This window comes from Rattus norvegicus, chromosome 3, assembly GCF_036323735.1.
Source record: "Rattus norvegicus strain BN/NHsdMcwi chromosome 3, GRCr8, whole genome shotgun sequence".
Lineage (NCBI taxonomy): Eukaryota > Metazoa > Chordata > Mammalia > Rodentia > Muridae > Rattus > Rattus norvegicus.
The window spans coordinates 106,935,684-106,952,885 of NC_086021.1; positions in this window are offsets into that span (position 1 = coordinate 106,935,684).

Here is a 17,202-nt window from a genome sequence, read left to right on the forward strand (position 1 = left end):
AACTGGAGGTGGGGATGAAGAAAAAGATTATATATATATATATATATATATATATATATATATATATATATTCTTCTGCATCTAATGAGATGATCATGTGCTTTGCTTTGTGTTTTTCTGTTTGTTTATACACTGTGGATTGCCTTTATCCATTTGCATATGTTCAAATGTCCTGACATTATTGAGATGAAGCCTACTTATTCAAGTTGAAAAATATTGTGAATGTTTTCCTGGATTCGTTTTGAAACTATTTTTATTGAATATGTTTAATCTATATCATAAGAAATATTGGTCTGTAACTCTTTGTTGGATCATTTTCTTAGTTAGGGTCTCTTGCTGAAATAAAGCACCATGATGAAAAAGCAAAAAAGAAAGAAAGGAAGAAAGAAAGAAAGAAGGAAAGAAGGAAAGAAAGGAAGGAAGAAACAAACAAACAAACAAAGAAACAAAGAAGGAAAGAAAGAAAGAAAAACAAAGAAAGGGTTTAGAAGGGTTTATATATATTTTAATTCTGCTTTTAATTTTGTTTCTGTTTTTAAAAATACTTTTGTGATAGTTTTTGGGGTGCATTGCAAATCCACAGGCAGTTCATCATGCTGGACACTGCCTCTTTCAGATTGCCATCGTTACCCCAGGTTCTGTTAGGCAGTTTGACAGGCTTTAGCTTTTTCTACATGCCTAGTTTCATCTGAGACTCTTTTAGGAAGCTCAGCTTGTCTAAAGTCCTTAGCACTTATATGTGCTTGAAGAGGGAAGAACCTAGTAAATATGATCAGTTTCAGGGACTTCCTAAACCTGTATTGTATTGTTTACTTCCTAAGCTTAAGGAGTTTCTTTACATGATGGAATGTTTCACCTCCTTTTAGAACTTCCTAGTGTTTTTATTTCTCTTAGAACATCCTGTTTATACCTCACTGTACAAATCTTGTTCCTTAATAAGCTTTTCTCCAAGAGAGATGGTTTTATTTCAGAAGACATTGCTCATAGCAAACCTCATATATTTTACATGAATAGGATTTAATATCAATGTAGTGATCTAATTTAGGTTTCTCTACCTCATTGTAAACCAAAGTCATTGATTGGCTGTTTGTATGATATAAATTCCAAAATCAGATAAACAAAAAATTATGGAACAAATTATAAACAAAGATAAAATTTGAAAAGTGTTATTTAACTTAAAGACTGAATTTACAGTATGATTACTAAATGTTAGGAAACACAAAGGAAAGGAATTAATTCTTTTCAGTATGATTTAGAAACATGAAAGTTAGTTAAAAGAAAATCTATATGCTCTCTAATAAATAAGAGAATCCCTACACAGGAGTAAATAGGCTTGCATTTTATAAGAATTTCTACTACTTCATATTTGCTATGCATAGAATTAAGTCAAGAGCAATACAGATGTTTACAGTTAGATTTGACAGACATTAACAAAGGATTGTTTTCCTTTTCTCATTCTTTAAAGTGTGTATTAATTATTTATATATTTATCAAAATTTGTCTTCAAAGTGAAAATCAGGTCTTATATATATATATATATATATAATTTGTTTCCTCCTGGCACCACTCTTAAACATAGTTTAAGTTTATTTTGAACGTGATCTTCATTACAATTGTATATTCTCCATGACCTGATAAGTCTTTCACTTGTGATGTCGGGTCAACACTGACAGTACTTCAAAGTTTAGAACAATTTAGATTCTAATTTTGAAGTTTTAAGTGATCAGTTATGTTATAATAAAATACCTTATTTGGCTGGACTGATGAAATATATTTCTTGCTGCACTATTCATAATAACTGAGATGTTCAGCAAAACTCGATGTCTATTAATAAATGAACACAAGAACAAAATGTGCTACAAAGGCACACGGACTCTATAAAGCTAAATGAAACTATATCACCCAGAAAGAAATGAATAGAATGAGAAACGATCATGTTAAATGACATAAGACAAAGATTATAAAGATCATTACTGTTGGCTTTCCTTATGTAGAACCTTGATTGAAATATGAATATATATACACACATATATATATTATATGCACATACAAAGTGAAAGTTGGATACCATGAACTTAGAGAAAATGTTCTACAGGAGGAAGAAGAAGGGGAAGATCAGAAAGTAACAAGAGCAGCAGATAAATTAAATATCATATATCTTCTCTCCTATGAATAATATATATACACATATGCATCCATATGTTCATATATACATATATGTTAAGTATACTACACTGTGTATATACATTTATATGCATATGTGTACATATATAAATACTATATATTTATCACACAATACATATATGTGTGTGTATGAGAGAGAGACAAGAAAGCAAAGGTAAATATTGTTGCTAAGGAAGTTTTGCAGCTAGAAGTAGAAAGGAAGAGTGATAAGGATAGTATTCAGTTACCATAACAACTATGAAGGACAATGTCATAAAGAAAATCTTTGTTTTTCCTGATATATAAAAAGTTAAAGAAAAGTTTTCAAACACAGAAAATTAATGTATTGACAGAATTAATAAATAAACCCTCACAAACTAGAGTTTACATGTTTAAAATACTATATTTTTCCAAATTCATATTATATTTAAAATTTTGAAATTAAATAACTTTCTAAACCCAAATTGCATAGCTTATTCATTATTTCATAAAAGAAATGAAAACCAGAACATTGATTTTTATTTAAAATAGTTACTTTCATGTTAATTAATGATAGCTTTCAGAAATAGATTACTTATGAAAGCCCTTTTGTTGTTTTTTTTTTTCAAAGCTAGCACATACACACTATTAGTACAGGGCCTTTGTTCATATAGAATAAAACCAGGTGTTATCTTGCAAAATTTTTTTGTCAGGAGCAGAGATATTGCAATCAATAAAATGCTTCGAACTTGCAAATGGAGCAGTATCTAATTCTAACCCATCGTTTGTACAGCTAAACATGACCCCACTGTTAGTCAGAGCCCTCAAAATTGCGGGTATGCTGGTCACCACTCTTAGTGTAATAGTGGCTTCTGTATCCCACTGAGAGCCCTGTATCCCATTGTTGCTACATTAGGAACAGCACCAGGGGATGTTTTCTTAATGACACATGTGTCCACACATAGGCACGCATGCCTTTACATACATATTCAAGATGCAAACACACACACATGCATGTACACACACACACACACACACACACACACACACACACAAATAAACTAGCAAGAAATCTATAATAAGCTAGCTTAACTTTTCTCAAACAACTTTAAAAGAAAGAATTAAATCACTTCTTTCTTTAAAACACTAATTCTCAAAGGTCTCAATTAATATCTATCCTTAAAACATAAATGACAAAAATCATATTTTAATACTTCCTCTCTGATTGGTCTCATTTTGGATCTCTAGATAACCTTCATAGAAATAATAAAGTGGTACAGGTGAAATATTTCCAGAAATTTCACAGTGATGACTTAATGACCTACCTGTTGACAAGGACAGAGACAATTTTCAGGGTACTCTAAGCAGTGAGCAGAGTAATTATGTATGAATTCATATTCATGATATTTAAAGTCATTGAGAATTGAAAGGCATAGGATCTCTGTATGTCATTTCCTCTGCATGGCTTTTCTCTAACGACAGCTCTATTTTTCTTTAAACCTCATCTCATTTTCTCCACATGGATTTCTTACCTTCTCAAATTCATCTGCATAATTCCATATATCTTAAGTGCTAATTGACTTCTTTTCATGATGTTTAAGCTTCAATGTCTATTATTGTGTCAAGCTGCACATTCATGGGCATTAGATTGTAACTATAACTAGACAAAATTTTCTTTCTAGAAAGATCTCATGCAAATGGTTTCTCTACGTGGGGGCTTTCATTCTCTGGCCTCATTTCCAGTGACCAATCAAAGTAAAACCAATTCTAGGCAATAGGATGAGTGGTATAAACCTGCTCCTATAGACAGTTTGTCACATCAGAAAAGTGACTACCCAGAGAATGGGATGAAGAGTTATTTCTTGAACACAGCAATAGATTCAATTTGTTAGCAAAAGAACCACTATATTAGTTCATGTTGATCTGTTTAGAAAAGGGATTTATTGGAGGAACTTGTGAAGTTTTTAAACAGTTATAGCACATGTCTTAAAGGTAACAAAGTGCCTTTGTCCTGTTTATCTAAAACTAACAATAATATTTGAGGAAAACTAGGGGATATTAACAACTGAAAGATATATATAAACTGTGTTTTCAGATAGTAGAATTGGGGAAAATTTTCTATGAAAATTTCAGACCTTTATTTAGATAGTTTTAATCAACACTCTTAAGCATCTGTCCTGCACAGTACTCATGAAATACTTCGGTTGAGGTATGCTATGTGTTTCCATAGCTTTATAGGTAAATGTGTTCATTAATAAAAGTGTCAAATTCTCTCTTATATAAATTACCAAGAAAGAAAGTTATGAAATGTAAGAAATGTATAGAATTGTTAGAAAGGCTGAAATTACCCATGTCTGCAGCACTCTTTCTCTGTTTCTCTCCATACAATGAATGAGCTTTCCATTGCAACCAACCAGATGATTTGCTATACATAAATAATTATACTTATCAATAGACAGTGCATGATATTAAGGATGGTGAATGATATTTCTGTTTCTTTAATACCAATTTATTATTTCACCTTATAATGGCATTAGTCACAAAGTGAAGAAGATAGATTTTGCAATATTGTAAAAAGATCATTATTGTAGACAATAATCATAGATATATACATTAGTAGATACTGCAAACTAAAATTACATAATAAAAATTGACAAACTATTATTTACACTAATAAAATAATCACTGACAACATTCTTGATTAGTCATATCATTGGCCATCTTCAAAGGCCCACTAATAAATCTCTCTTGATAAATTCATCCTGCAAGATACACTGGAGCATTGATGGTTCAGAACTTCAGGAAGTGACCAACCCATGTCTAATTTAATTTGATGCTTACATTTTGAAACAAGCCCATGCCATATACTGCTTGAATGGCCAGGTACTAAAGACCAGATAGCTGAGATACCTAGGTTAGAACTAAACTGTAAACAACAATAGCAACAGCAATAAATCAATGAAATGATTACTAAAAATATTTGCTATACTCATAGATTGGCGTCTTGTCTAGTTGTCATCAGTTAAGTTTTCTCCAGGAGCAAATAGAAGTATACAGTAGAGAAACACGATCAAGGGAGAATGACCAATTGGAGGTCTCCATTGGGCCACTCCCTTAGGAGTTCTAGGATCTGCACAGAAGAGGAGGGGAAATATTTTTAAAGTCAGAGGGTTTGGAGGACTCCAGGAGAATATAACTAACTAAATCAAATGAATAGGACTCATATAGGCTCACAGAGGCAGAAGCCATTCAGAGGGTCTGAATGGATCTTCATTATGTCCTGTGCACCTTATAATGTGGTTCTTGACTTGTTATTTTGGAACATGTAACAGTGGGAGCGGGTGTGTTCGGGGCTTTTTCTATGCACCAAAGACTCCTTTTCCTCCTCTTTGGTTTCCATATCCAGTTTCAGTGTAAGGAATTTTGCCTTTTCTTATTATATTTTGTTTTGTTGTGTTTGGTTGTTGTCTATTGAAAGGAGACAGAGCAGGAGAGGATACAGGGATCAGGGAAAATGGGGAGAAGCTAAGAGGAGTGGAGGAGTGAAAACTGTGGTAAGATGAGAAAAGAATCTATTTCCAATAAAAATGATAAAATTATGAATTCAAATATTATACTTTTCTTTCTTAAGTATTGATTCTCATTTTAGGAATACAAATAAGAATATAGATGATGTACAATATATAAAGTCATATGTGGAGAAAAATATTGAAAAAGAAAATTCACTAATAATTTGTAATTGAACTGCTTAATTTCAATCCTTTCTTCAACTGTTTGATGTAAATAGAAAAGTAATCAGTTGTTCTTTCCAATAGAGAACAAATATTTTTATATGGCAATTTATTAAATGTGAATGTATCATAATTATTTTGACTTCTAATTAAGTTTTAAATAAATCATATGTTGTAGATAAAGTGTCAAAAACTATGGTAACTGAGTAAGATTCAAAGTACAGCATAGTGTCCTTATCTTTCAAATAATGTAAAAGCATCAATAAAACCTGCAAGTAATTGAAAGCCTTTTGTTTTCACTTTTTCCTCTACATTAACATTTTTTTTTGGTTCTAAATGTCTAAGTGACCTGTCATTGTGTTTTTCTTATCCATGGTTGAATTAGACATGTTGACAATCGTTCTACCTCTACTTCCCATGTTCTGAGAGTGTAGTTATGGTAATCATCCCCCACCCACTTAAGTTTCCTACCTTTTCAAGGTTCATTTCAAAGTGCTATTCTCTCAGATAAGCCAATTTGCCTTTAATATTCAAATATATTTCTCTCTAACTTAAAATGGCCATGTATTTTATGGATACACTTATTGAAGCATTCGATTTTGCTCTACAAATATTTAATTACTTATATGTAAGCCAGTAATAGAAGTAATAGTCTTGTCCTTACTTGTAGCATAAAGTCCAAACTATATGTGCTGAATAAATATTTTTGAAAGGTACATGAACTAGAGACTAACCCAAGTTAATTTCTTAATCGTCTCAAATTATAACTCAAGCTTCACTTTTTATGGCAATAATAATAATAATAATAATAATAATAATAATAATAATAATAAATAATCCACTACAGTGTGAGGAAATGCTTATGGTCTTTCTACTCTTGTCACATGGATCTATTTAAACAATAATTCTCATCTCGAAGAATTCTGAGAAGTCGATGAAAATATATATATTAAAATGGTGACTATAATTATAAAGTGTCTTGCAAACATTCATGTTTATAGAGAAATCAAACACATTTAAGATTCTAAATGTTGCAAATATATTTTCTATTCACCTGATGTAGTTGCTGTCCTGAAGGCTTACTTCTGAATCAGCTCACCCTTTCTAGTTCCTTCTGAACTCTGGCTAACTGGTTCAACTCAGCTGTTCTGGCACAAACTCCTTTCCACAATGACTATTCAAACTGGCTTCTCTCACCTTCTGACTGAATTGCTCTTCTTGGCTTCAAACTAAATCAAGAAACTTGTTCTAATCTCTGTCTCCTCATTTGCTGGCTCATCCTTTCTTCACTTGTGTCTAGCCTGTTCTCTGCACAACCTATTTATAAAACCTTATGTAAAAATTGACTGTGCACTCCATCAACTGAACTGCCATGAACTACACTCCACTAAACTGCCTCTCAACTCACTGACTCAATCAAACTGACTGACTAGAACTCAGCGATCTGAATGCCTATGTCTTCTGAGTGCTGGGATTAAAGATATGCATCTCCATGCCTGCTCCTAAGACTTTCTCTCCCTGAAACTTGCTCTAAATCAGACTGGTCTTGAAGTCAAAGACTTGCTTATCTCTGTCTCCTGTGATTAAAGACATGTTTATATTACAGTGCAATCACACAGACCTAGAAGGCCTTTGGATATGATCCCTTGCAAGGGAAGCCATGTTGCCAGATTAAAATTCTTCAACAAAATGTGTTGCTGATAAGCTCATATATTGATAGCATATTCATTTTATATACCTTTTCTGATATCTAAACAAAGTAACTTTAAAATGTGTTTGAATTAAAAGCAAAATGAAAATGCTCAGGACCTCTAGCCACGCTCAATTCAGATAAAGAGTAAAAAAACCACCATGGGGTCCAGGTAGGCAGACATTATTGTGAAAACCCCTAACAGGGCATCATATGGTACCAACACAGCATAGTTCTCCTTAGAGGACCATGGGAGCATAGAGGCTCTGGACACCACAAAGATGAGCAAATAAATAGTAGGGAAAGAGAAGTGGAAACATGTATGTACAATGAAGAGGCAAAACTAGAGACTAGAGGGTAATGAAAAACAGCCTACTGGAGTAGTGAGTGATGCTAACTAAGGCCATCCTAATATCCTGACCTGTACTCCCACTGAGGGTCATGTCTGGGTCTATGGAACTGCAGCAGTGAGGATTTGTTATCACCAAAGGCTAGACAGTTATCCCTCTCTGGTCTGCTGTGGAGAACCGGCCGCACCCATTACCAGGGCAACCTATAACATCTGGCCCTGAAGACATGAGTTCAGGAGATCTGTTCCATGCCCCTTTCCAGTTGCAGTATTCTGACGATGAGGCCTGCACCTTGTCCAACAAGCAAAGTGGGGCTGGCCCTGGTTGCCAGGATTGAGGGTATAAATTTGGGAGAAGAGGCCCTGCATTTTAACTGGAAAGGACAGTAGAGGAAGCTCTCATAGCAGAGGTTGCAGTAGGGAGCTGACTTTAAGGGTCTGAGTATAAAAAAACTAGACCTACCACTCCCCTGCTATGATGTGGCATAGACAGGAACAGATGCTCTTCCCCACCTTCAAATTATCCTTCAAATTATATGGCAGGTGGAGTGCTAGGCCCAAAGTTATGAGAGCTGAGAACTGGCCCTACCATTCACCAGTTGCAACACTTGGAAGAGCCTGCATCTTGCTTGGGCAATATAGTAGAAAGGGCTTTAGTTGGAAGCAACTCTTCCTTGAGAGGTTATGAATGGTAGAGATGGTCCAGACACTTTCTAGAGCAGCACTCAGGAAACAGGGCCTTATATCTTACTGAGACAACACAATAAATCTTGCTGGTATGCACTGGTGGGCAGTCCTTGAGGGCATGAGATTGGGAGATCGGGCTCTTTCTCTTGCCAGTGGCAGCATTGGTTGAGCTTGTCTGTTCTGGAGAGCTTGCCCTGGTTGTGTGACTGAGAGAGCTGATGGGTTGGACAGCTCAGCTACCACATAGGCCCAGATCCAGAGCTTTAATTTGGCCTACCTCAAAATCTGCCCCATCAATGAACTACTGGACTATGTGAAAGATCAAGTCCTACCAATCCAAAGCTGCAGGATCTCAATGACACATGTCATCAACAGAAAATCCGAGCAGTCCTGGTCAGTATGCAGTATCGATAATGTAGCAGAGTTAGTGCTTTGAATCAGAAGTCATTACCATAAACATTTGCAAATAAAAAATGTTGGAGAAAAGGTTATATCACGGGACACACTGTGACATATTATAGATTTCACAATAAGATTTTCTTTTTTCTTTCTTCTTTTATAAATGGGGGAGATTGCATGGCAGAGGTTGTCTATTAAGAGATAGGGAGATGGGTGGGATTGGGGTGAAACTGATATAAAATTCATAAAGAATAAAAAAAGTTAAATAAAAATTACTCAGTACTGAGGATAAAGAAAATTTATCAGATTTTTGATAGTGAATACTTATCAAATTGACAAACATATTTCCACTCCTTCCATTTAGAATTTAATGTTATAGACGTTCAGTAGAATATGGAATCCAATAAGACCATGGTCAGCCTTATATCAGCAACTTTTCACTACTGTGGTGAAGCAGTTACAAGAATTGTTTCTTTGTGTTTATGACTTGAGTGTCTTCAGTCTATCATTGCAGAGAAGGTAGGGCAGAATTGTTTGATCTGTTTGTCATAGTTCCTAGTGAACATGTGAACGAGTGATGTGTATATATGGCCGTAAACGAGCAAACCAGAGGGGTCTAACCTGAAAACTGATATTGGTATTACTTTTAAAAGAAAGGTCCTGGATTTTTTTCTATTTCAAGAATCAATGATAAAAGAGGCCTTGTTATTACTTTGATATGTAGAATAAAATTCAAACTGACTTGATGAATCACTTTATTATTTGTACTCAACAAAATGAATAAAGTCCCTCCCCACATCCTTCACAAGACTTATTCTCACACAATTTAATGATAGCCATTTTGACTATGTGAAATGACATTTCAATGTAGAATTTAATTTGCATTTCTCCAATGACTAAGGGTGCGGAACACTTTTAAAGTAGCTAATGGCAATTTGTATTTCTGTTTTGAAAACTATCTCAAGTTCTTAGTTCATCTATTTCACTTGTACGTATACTCAGAGAACTTCATATCCTTCCAAAGAAATATTTGCATGTCTTATTAAACCAGGAAAGGGAACCAACCCGAATACCCATCAGGAGATGAATAGATAATTAAAATCAGACAAGGATATGCATCAATTCATCTTTATTTTTAAAAGAAAAAATGAAGTCATCAACTTGGCAAGTACTGAATAGATTTAGAATGTTGAATTTTTAAGGAAAGTCACCAAATCTCAAAAAGGAAAAAAAAGTCACATTCCTTCCTCATATGCAAATCCTAACCTATAGTGTATATAGATATAAACATAAGAAACTGTATGTGTGGGTACAGTATAATGTTGGTAAAGATTTTTAAAGGATAGGAATCAGGTGTATGGGAGGGCTGTATTAGGACCAACAGGTACATGACTTCTCCAATGAGACATAGAGCTGATTATTTTTTTATTATTTTTACTCTCTCTCTCTCTCTCTCTCTCTCTCTCTCTCTCTGTGTGTGTGTGTGTGTGTGTGTGTGTGTGTGTGTGTGTGTGTGTGTCTTCATAGGTACATAAGAATGTAATTGATTTTGAAACTGTACAACAAGGAGTGGCACTCCCTGGCTTCCTGTTGGTCATTAAAAGTGTTTAGAAGTTTGTTGAGATGTATAGAGTTTGGGACTGGACATGTGTTTCTTTAAGTGGCTGCTTTAATCTAGATGTATGATGATTTTACTTGTGAATTTGTTGCCACCGCATGATATTAATACGTTGAGAAAAGTTCACCCAAGGGACTATTTCCATTTCCTAAAGCACATAAAGACCCAGAGCCTTCAAAAGAGCATCATATCTGAGGACCAAATCCAAAAGCATGAAAGTAGAAGACCTTACACATTGAAGCAATGACAAACCTCATTGCCATGACTCACAATAAAATTTTCCTGCCTGGAGTAGCATTACAGCCAGAAATGATGTGCCTTAATTATGGTTTTAAGTGATATTCAGGAGTGGTTCAACAAATGATTCTTGATACAAATAAATAAATAAATAAATAAATAAATAAATAAATAAATAAATGATATATACATATGTACATACATACATGTCATTTGGATGAGATATTTTTCAAAGCAAGTAAAGAAATTAAAGAAGATAGAGTATATTCCACACTAGATATAAATAAAATTTACAAGCTGCAAATGCTTTCCTCATACTGTGCAACACATGTTTGTGCTTCCTTCTGTATGCATCTCTCTGAAGGCTCTGCTTTTAGTGATGTAAATTAACATCTCTTTCCAGTATACAAATTATTGAATGGACTGTTCCTTATTACTAGAGGGAAGATCCTTTAATTTAAATGGAGATATTTTTAAAGTCATGAGTCCAAATAGATCTATTTCTCTTTTGTTTTTATTTCACTCATGCTGTTTGTCTTTGCAAGTTGCTTAAAATGCATTCCAAAATATAGGTGGTATCTTACATTTCCTCATAATTGTTCAACAAATGTGCCCATAATTTCATTTTCTTTTCCTTTAAATGTACCTACTACTGTGAGAGGGAAATCAAAGGATAGAAAATTATGGGCTTATGAAAAGTTTTCTTCTGTCTCCTGATTATCTTAGATTATGTTATATTGTCTTGAGTTTGAATATTGACTTTGAGTTAAAAGTGTTAAGTCTAGTTACATATGACGTGTGTGTGAGTGTGTGTGTGTGTGTGTGTATGTGTGTTTGTGTGTGTGACTGTTTCTTGGATAATCAAGAGCAAGCTCTTATTTTTGCTTCCAAATACAAAAAGACACAATACGTAGAATATTTTCAAAAATTCTTTAATGCTTAGCAGCAGTTTGTTTAGACAAATCATAAAGAAAAGGTGTAGAAAACTCAATTGTTTCATATATTCATCACTAATGTCTCAAAAAACAGTTTCCATATTTCCCATATTCCCTAATATGATATGCTCCCCCACCTTAAAAAGTTAGAGGAAACATTAATTCACTAGATATTACAATTTTTCCACTTATATAAGATGTAACTAAATTCTATCTTCAATTAATAATTCAACATTTACAGCTAAATAGGTTTTTTGGGTTTATGAAATTCCCACATCAATAATGAAAACAAATGTGTTTTTTCTAACCTTTGTAGTCAATGATGTGTCTCCTTATCACATATCAAACAGAGAACACTAGACACCTTCAGGGGTGGAAAATACTATAATCATGTCTGCATAGAATGGAAATGGGTGTCTTAAAGAGCTAACTGCTGGAATTCAAAGGTAATATTAGCTGAAGGAGCATCATAGAATGCTTTGTACAGTATGTCTGTAAATGGGAATCACTGGTGTTAAACATTAATTCATAGATGGGTGATTTGCAAAAAATAATTAATGTATTTTAAATGTGTAGTTGAATATCTCAAATGACATATAATTGTAACATTTAACATTAATGCATATTTTCTCTAAATCAATAATACACTCATTGTGGGTACTGAAGAGACTATGAATGAAAAGAGCAAAGATAGATGGGAAGAAAGAATGAGGAAAGAGAAAGAGGGGATCTGAAGGTGAGACTCGTAAGTGAGAGTTCAAGCAAACATGACATTTTTGTTTTCCTAAGAAAAATCTAGGGGTTGGGGATTTAGCTCAGTGATAGAGCACTTGCCTAGCAACTGCAAGGCCCTGGGTTTGGTCCCCAGCTCGGGGGGAGGGGGATAAATAAAAAAATTTAAAAAAATCTACCAGTTTGTAAAACTCACTCTCAACAAAACTACTTAGAAGACTTTACTTTTTCAGTTTTTAATATGTTGATGAAGGAAATGCTCCAAAGTAAAGCCTGTTATTTCAGGAGAAAATCCCCTGCCCTAATGTGCTCCACTATTCTGGTAGAAACTGATGAGAACTGAGCAAGATTTTGTCTCTTAAACTCTTGTTCCTTATGCAACTAACTTCAGTGTCCATCCATATTTTCTAACCACACTGACACAAATACCGCCATTCATTGCCATTTCCTGAACTTCTCTTTCCAGGTATTGCTTGACCACTGTGGTTTGGTATAAACACAAAGCGTAGTTATCTTGTATCTATACAACTATCATTTCATTTACAAAACAATATATTTCCTTTACAAAATCCTCATTTATTAAATAATTAATATTTGTTACCATTTCTATTTCTTATGTAATGAAGTTATAATATCATGGAATTAGGAGCCAAACTATGACTAAGTCTCATCTAATTTTACCTTATTTTATCAATTAAAAAAATGGAATGTTGAGTTGGGGATTTAGCTCTGTGGTAGACCACTTGCCTAGCAAGCACGAAGCCCTAGGTTCAGTTCTCAGCTATGGGAAAAAATAATGTTGTTGACTGACAAGCATCATCTTGCTGATTAATATAAATTCATCATTTTTATTTTCAATTCAAAGTGAGCAAGAGATTCTTAGTGTATTTTTGAATTTCAACGCTTTTTTGTTAATTTTCTCTGTGTTAAGTCTTCACTTGTTTTAATATGCTTATCAAATGATAGAGTTTAGTGATCGTCTAGCATAAATTTGTTGAGATTAAATATGTTGTCAGAATATAAGTTAATCAAAATGTTTCATTTTAATTGGCTCTAATTCTGACTACAACCTGAAATTGCAAAACAGTCAAGCAGCTCTTTGCCATACACATGTGAGATCCAAATGGCCCTGCAGATGTGAAATCGTCTGTTACCATGGAAGAACAGCTGGAATCAGTTAATGAGTCAAGTCAGCATGAGCTGAAGTGTAAGGGACTAGAGAGCTTCAACTTTGCGGTGGAAAGCTGAAAAAAAAAAGGTCCTGTAAAAGCCAAATCATAGCAAGAATGACCCCAGGAGTAACACAGCTGTGAGCATCATTAGGCTTATCTCCTACTGGCAATTGGAAATACTGCTCATCCTTTTACACGTGGATTTTAGTTACTAGCAGACCTGCATCTAGTCTGTGAATAAACTCTGCAGACCAGACACCCTGTAGAGACTAGAGAAAATGCCCTTTGCTTAGAGATTGCATGAAAAAAGTATAACCCACACTTAAACAGAGAAAAATATTACCACTTTATCAATATTTTATGATAATCAGTCAATTCATTTAGCAGTTTTTTTCTACCTAGAGATGTATTCTGACCAGGCAATCATTTTTACGTAATTAAATGCAAATGAGGTTCTTAAACAGATAATTTGCATATGCACATTGTAAATGCATAAAAATGTTAAATATGATGTCTGTCATGTCTTATACATTTCTTGAAAAGGATTACATATTTTTTGTAATAAAATGCCTTGCAATGCCCACTGTCACAATCATTGTCTTAGTTAGGATTTCCACTGTTATAAAAGACACCATCAACAAAGCAACTCTTATAAAGGCAAACATTCAGTTGGTGCTGGCTTACAGTCGCAGAAATTTAGTTCATTATCATCACAGCAGGAATCATGGCAGCATGCAGGCTGACATAGTCCTTGAGAAATTGAGAGTTCTACATCTTGATTTCAAGGCAACTAGGAGAAACTGTCTTCAAATCAGCTAAGAGGAATATCTCAAATCCACCTCCAGGGTAACACGCTTCTTCCAATAAGGCCACACCTACTCCAACAAGGCCACATCTCCTAAACAGTGCCATTCCTTGGGCCAAGCATATTCAAACCACCACAATAATCAATGCTTTTGATGTCATTATTGGTAAGTTTTGTTTTATGTACTAGCTATTACATCACAAAATTATTATGTCCCTGCTCAAAATTTTATTTGTTTAATCTGTTCTGGCAAGTAGAAATATTATGGTTATGAAGTAATAGCAAAGCTTAGGTTATAAAAAGCAGCAAGGGGTGTCACTCCTCTTACACTTCTGCTGTTATCAAGATAGTGTAAACTGACTCAGAATGTCACATAACAGAATGTAGTACCACTTTCACAGCTTCATGGAGCTCAGATGTTCTAAGGGACTGTGAACTATTTAAAAACACATACATTCTAGATATCCAGTCAATATTATTTAAGCAATCCAGGCAAGGAATGCTATACCAAGAAATGTTAATTGCAGTTCATGATTTAAATGATATGGCTGTTACATAGGATGTATATAACGCTGTCATGTCATTGACATGTTATAAATGATCAATAACACACTAATATGTTACTAGTATTATTAAATTAAGAAAGCCTACAACAAATTTATTTACATTTTCTTAAGTTATACCCTGTTATGAATTCAGAATAATTATTATGGCAAATAAAAAATTTGCAAATGAGTTCTGGACTTCATAGAAGTCAAAATACACCAGGCAGACCTTCATACATATATACATAAATGTAAATAAAGACTAACATAGAAAAATAGTCTTGTTCCTTTAGGTTTTCTGTCTAACACTAAAGGCTTTTTTGACATTGAGCCATCAGCTACTGGCAATACTCAATTCAACTTGGAAGAAGATGATGAACATTGAAGGGCCTACATTTGGAGATGGCTTCATTTGTGGCAACCAAGTCACTAGGCCAAAAACAAAAACAAAACAAAACAAAGCAAAACAAAAAACAAAAAAACAAAAAAAGAGCCCTAACTTTATCTGAAGACCAAATGCTGTCCAGAAAAAGATAAACAGATGCATGGAAATCAATAACTAAGTTCTGCCAAGATAGGATAAGCACGTTTTTCATAATTGCTGCTTATGAAAGATCTGTCACGTATTCTTGGAAAGAAGTCTGAAAATAATGTTTCATGTTTTAGAACACTGGGTAGCTCTCCAGGTAGCCAACTATCTGTTATTTCTGTAATTTTGGGAGTGCTTCTCTGCACATCCTACTTACTTAGGTACTATTCATTCCTTCTCAGGTCTTTTATGGGGTTCAAGACTAGATATTCATAGTATAACCATAAGTTTAAGTTGTTTGGGGTCGAAAAGGATGTTTTTAGATTGAAAATGAAAGTTAGGATAGAAATTGATTTAGATATAGAACTCTGAACTCACGGGATATGATAGGAAATATAATTTTTTTCCTAAGTTGACAGACTGGACACTTGAATGAAACTCTTTCCTATTTTTTTTATAATTGTTTCATAATTGTTCCTATTGTTTCTTGTTTTTTATTATAAGAGAAAGAGACTTTTTATTTAGACAAAAAGGGGGAATTGTTGAAGTTTGGTCTGTTGCTACATATTCTAATGCTAAATTTTACACCAGAAGACTAAATTCATCTATGAGTGAATTCTCATGTTTACCCTCTTTTGTTGTTTCTTAATTTAAAAATATTGGTTAAATAAAAATGACTATAGCCAATTATTGGAGGGATTAGATGTAGGCAGGTTTTGAGTTTCTTGAAGAGCAGCAGCAAGGAAGGAAATGGGGCAAGAGGAGGAAGTGCCTTGAGAGGGAAATTACCATGAACCCATGGGTTTCTGGAAGGCAGCAAGTACACTAAACCTCTGAGATTTCTCTCTGGCATGAGGTATACATTTTAAAGAAAATTTTAAATCATCAAATCAAATCAAGGACAGAGCAGTTTAAGGCTCTTAAGAAGTTCTAGATGTGTGCTTCAAGAAATTTAGTTAATTTTCTGGGTCTGTTCTTTCATCATTGCAATAAAATATTACTGTAGTCTTATTAATTCTTATGAATATTCAATGAAATAGTACATAGTAATGGTTAACAAAGTTGCCAAAACCAGTTAATTAACACCAAGACAACAAATAGATGGCATTCAGAGGTCATCAGCTTAACACACAGGTACTCATTTGCTGATGATTGTGTATGATTCTATATGACTTTTATCACCTATAAATTTGTGTGAACACAATCACAATTTTTAATTACCTGGTTAATTTTGAATTGTGAATTCAGTGTTCATAAAGCTTAACAGATGTTATAGCATATACTCAGAAGAGAATAAGAAAGAAGGCAGAGTGATAATTTGTGGACTAGGTTCCCTCCCTACTTCTACCTCTGTTAGCTCTTTGGTTCTGGTTTGGCTCAGATGCTATTTGATACATAACCAAACTAATTTCAGCACCATAGGGAAGAAAGGGCAGATTTTCTGAAGATTTTTTTTTCTGAGTGTCCCAATTACTTCCAAATCTATTATAAGAAAAGCACTAAGGCAGACAAATTCTCCAAGAGTTCACACAGAGGAAAAGTATGTTGCGGGGCACTTTAAAAAGGCCTGGGGCTTTTCTGCTTCATAGATTAATTTGTGCAAATAAATGTCATGTTAACACAATGAAGAG